Source organism: Delphinapterus leucas, chromosome 5 (genome assembly GCF_059928025.1).
Source record: "Delphinapterus leucas isolate spDelLeu-1000000601 "Yukka" chromosome 5, BTC_Dleu_Yukka2, whole genome shotgun sequence".
Taxonomy (NCBI): Eukaryota; Metazoa; Chordata; class Mammalia; order Artiodactyla; family Monodontidae; genus Delphinapterus; species Delphinapterus leucas.
Genome location: NC_143133.1, coordinates 113,491,641 through 113,496,419, shown reverse-complemented (window position 1 = coordinate 113,496,419; position 4,779 = coordinate 113,491,641). Strand labels below are relative to the sequence as shown.

Below are 4,779 nucleotides of genomic sequence, written 5' to 3'. Positions count from 1 at the left end.
AAGACAAAATAAAACCACAGAAGCCCTTCTGCTGTATTTCTGCTTAATTCACATTTTGTCCTAAATGTTCCTTACTGAATCCTTTTAGTCACCTCCACATATTTCTCTGAACTTACATGCATCAATCATTAGCTGTCACTCTAAAGACAAGGAACGAAACTAAAATATGAAACCAAAATTAACTTAGAAGTAAAAATAATTAATCTGATATTTCTTTGGCCCCAAGTATGATAAACTTGCTACATTTGTTTAGAAAACTGGTAATAAAAATCACTATTTAATAAACAGAGGCCCAGAACATTGCAATAAGTTAAAAATTATTTGCTAAGAGGCGCAGCAGCGGGCAGGTGCGCACCATTTGATTTCGGTCATGATCTATTCCTGGAATTTACCAAGAAAAGATGACTCACCTAGGAAATTCTTTGGTGAGCTTAACAGGTCTCAGATCTCTAGATCTCTCACGAAACTCCTTGGTTAGTCTGGAGGGTATCGAGGGCCTGACTCTCTGGAGAGTCTCAACCTCTGCTACCAGCGTATCTCCTCCCCGGTGGAAGTGTTCCGCCTCTGCTCCTTGACTTCCGGCTGAACCCGGCGGTGAAGAGCGAGTCTGACTCCCGCCTCTTCGTCGTGCGCATGCGCCCGGGGATAGGCTGCGCGGGAGCGAGGCTGGGGCAGGGGTTGGTGCTGGACGACCGCCCTGTGAGGGAGGGGCGAGCAGTAAGCGTCCCGGCTGCTTTTTTACTTCGATGAGGAATCAATGGCTTCAAAGCAGAGTTTCCCAGCCGTATTCAGCGTCGAAAGACCGCGCCACTCCAGAGCCAAGTGCACTGCCCGCTCGACCAAGAAGTGCTCGGTCATGGACGCAGATGACGAGGCGGTCCTGAACCTCATTGCCAAGTGCAAGCGGGACTTGAGCAAACCTCCGGGGAGCGCGAGCTCCAGCTGGAAGGAGTGAGAGGCCTGCTTCCAGAGCTCCCAAGAATCGCAGCCCCTGCCGAGTCCTCAGGCAGTACAGCACCAGTGTGGGGACTCCCGGTGGCAGGGCCCCCGAGAAGAAGAGGAGCGTGCGGGCGTGCGAGGGCCGTTTGTGCAGAGCTGGGGCTGCAGGACAGCGAGTTGGCGAGCGTCCCCCGCTCCCGCCCCGCCAGCACTTCGCCCCTCCCTCAGCCTCCACAGACCTTGAGGACGCAGTCCCTTCTTTGGAGTCGAATTCGTTGACCCAAAAGGTGTTACATCCCTTGCCCACTACCAAAAAAGTACAGGAAGTGAAGGATGCCAGGCAGGAGGTTCCGGGCGCCTTCAGACCAGTAGTGTCTGAGCTGCCTGAAGGAGGGTCTGAGCCGGAGGAATGGTTCAGAGGGCTGGAGCGAGGCGCCCTGGCCCACGGTGGAGCTCGTTGGAGCGTGAGAGCAGAGGCCTCCCCCTGGTGTGAGCGAGGTGTGTCCCAACCTGCACCCGGCTGCGCCGCCTGCCCGTGAAGAAGGCCGCCCTGGAGGTGAGGCTCCTGGCAGCTCTCCTCAACCTGATGGGCAGGTACTGGAGTGGCTGCCGGCCCCTGCACAGCGACGAAGTGTTCCTCACCCAGGCAAGACACGTGTTGCCATCTGTTCAAGAATTTACAGCCAATCCAACGCCCAAGTTGCCAGTGGAGAAAACTGGACCCAGAGGGGTTAAAAGACCTATTTAAGGCCACATAGTAACTTAATGGCCAAGCAGGCTCTGGAAGCTGGTCTCCTAATTCCTAATTCAAAACGTTCTGGTTTATCAGAGTTTATCAAATCATTAGCTCGTTTTCTAGTCCTAACTATCCAGTTTCCTCATCCCTCTCTGTCCCATGGAGTTGTTATATCACTTAGGGCAAAGGGCAGCAAACTATAGGCCACCTACCAAATCCAGCCCACCACCTGTTTTGTAAATAAAGCTTTATTGGAACACAGCCAACCACCACCTCCTGCCCACTCCCCCCCACATCTACAGCCACTCAGGACTGTTCAACAGTTGTGAATGAAGAAATTCGCTACCTGACTCTGGAAAAGAAATCTTTGCACAGTCACCTTGCTGAGCTACAGCAGCAGTATGGCGTGATAATGAGTGAGGTGGTATAGGAACTCGCTGACACTGGGAAGGAGATGGATTGCCCGAGGCAGCATCTAGAAAGGCCTCTGGAGGACAGCAGGAGCTGGAAGTCTCTTCTGTTCCGCGTGAAGAAGGAAGCGAGAAATGCCGACACTCCAGTTGCTGAACTTGCAGATCACTGGACTTCAAACAAGCGTGAAGAGCCTCTCTGGCAAGATGGTGGAACTAAAGCAGCCTCTGGAGCGCTACAGGATCCGGGAGCTCACCCAGCTGCTGCAGGAGAGCCACACGTTTGCAAGCCAGGCCTGGGCAGCGACTGACGGGTGACACCATGCCGCAGCCCCACAGACACCCCCAGAGTTCCTGGTGAGTGTGGTTCTGAGTCAGAGCACCTGTGACATCAGCACTACTTGTCCCATCACACTGACAAGGTGATGCCCTCATCATTCCCTAACAGTAAGTGCAACAATAGATTGCATCTATATATACATTTATTTCCCTTTCCCCCAGAAAACTTAGTGCGAACTAGTAGCGTATTATCCCTTTCAAGTTTGAGTTATGTGCGTTTCCTTTGTTGTTTGGCTTGGTTTGGGGAACAGAGAGAGAGTTAACAAAAGCATCTCCAAGTGCAGGGTGAACACCTCCCGGGACTGCCTGCGGCCACCACTGGCGGCACTCTCCACGTGACTGTGGACAAAGGCCACCCACCTGAGCCGGGGATTTCAGAGCATTCAGTAGTCAATCAGTGCAGGGAAGCTATTCAGGGTCAGAGTTCTAAGGACATTCTAGCCTCGTGGTGACGTCACACTACAGCTGAGTTGTCAACCTGTGCCGTATGGAACAAGTGACGACGGTGTCCCCACCTGGGGGGGCGGGCAGGTTGGGGTGTGCCAGCTTGTGCAGGAACACCGCAGGGAGAAGAGAGCCCACTGCATCCTCCGGGCAGGGCCAGCACCAGCGGCCTTCCCTGTAAAGGACCAGGCGGTGACTGTTACAGGTTTTGGGGCCATGGTGTCTGTGACCCATCTTCTCCCCACCACCAACGTAGCTGCAAAAGCAGCTACAGATGATGAGAGGGGCACAGTGGGACCATGTGCCATTACAACTTGGTTCATGACACCAGTGACTGAGCAGGCCCAGGGCTTGGGTGTGTGAGCCTCTGTCCACTTGGCACTTCAGAGGGACACCTCAGCCTGCCCTGAGCTCTCAGCCACTGGACGTGGGCTTGGAGCAGCACAGACAGGAAGTGATGCTCTTCCTGACTGTAATTTTCTTCTGCCTCAAACCTTAAGACTGAGGATATTCAAGATTTAAAAATACTCCAGTATAAATATAGATCTCTTCTTATAATACTTTAAACTTAAATAATTTGAACTTCAATTTTGGTGAACTGACCACTGCCTAGTTGCTTATCCTATAGCATTAAATACTGGTAGAATAAGTATCGTGCTGTGAAAAAAAATTGTTTAGAAACAATTGGACATAGAAAAAATTTTAAACTGAAACTAGTAATTTAAATGATCATATTTAACATACAGAAACATTACTACAGATTTTGATAGCATTAAATAATCATATCTATTCCAGGACTATATGGAAATATTAACATTTCTACAGCCAGACTCTGCAGGTAAAGGAGAACATAATTCTGAGATATATTTCCACCCCAAAAATGTTTTCTAATATTCAATTCAAAGAGAGGTGCCAACAACTAAGAAGTTGAATGTTTTCACCCTCCTGAACAGATATTGTTATATGAACATCTTATATTATCTACCTGAGAGACTAGCATGTCCAGAGTAAATGATTCATTTTACTTACAGTACATCAGGATTAAAATGTTTACACTGAACACCTGGAATATTTACTAAAATTAATCTTATTAAGGTAAAACTTAAAAAATTACTCTGGAATATTTGCATTTCTTACACTCAACAAACAGATGAAATAGATGGAAGCAGTCACAGAATCATGTTAAATTTATAATAATTCACATATAATGTAGATTAAATTATCAAAGAAAAGATTCAGCTGATATCTTCAAAGATTTTAGCAGGTTTAACAAATTTCTATTCTGCCACATACTGATAGCAGTAGGCATATTTCTTGACATCATCCAATATATTTAAAAAAATTAATTGATTAGAGACATAATTTGTAAAGCAAGTTAACCAAATTACAGAGTTCTAATATTGGCTTTGCAGAATTTCTTAAGAAAAGATACACAAGGATTGCTCAACTACCTGTGAATAATTAAATTTCCTTTTCTTTTTTTTTTTTTTTTTTTGTTGCGGTACGCGGGCCTCTCACTGTTGTGGCCTCTCGCGTTGAGGAGCACAGGCTCCGGACGCGCAGGCTCAGCGGCCATGGCTCACGGGCCCAGCTGCTCCGCGGTATGTGGGATCTTCCAGGACCGGGGCACGAACCCGTGTCCCCTGCATCGGCAGGCGGACCCTCAACCACTGCGCCACCAGGGAAGCCCACCAACACTTGTTCTTTTCTGTCTTTTTGATTCTAACCATGCTAGTGAGTGTGAAATAGTATCTCTGTCATTTTGATTTGCTTTTCCCTGACGGCTAATGATATTGAACATCTTTTCGTGTGATTATTGGTCATTTGTATTTCATCTTTGGAGAAATGTATATTCATATTCTTTGCCCTTTTTAAAGTTGGGTTGTTTGTTCTTTTATTATTGAATTGCTA

The 4,779-nt window shown here is 47.8% G+C and overlaps 1 pseudogene; it reads left to right on the top strand.

Moving 5' to 3' along the window:
* Positions 1-377: 377 nt before the first annotated feature.
* On the top strand, positions 378-1,751 carry LOC111187738 (centrosomal protein of 72 kDa pseudogene; annotated as a pseudogene).
* Positions 1,752-4,779: the final 3,028 nt, after the last annotated feature.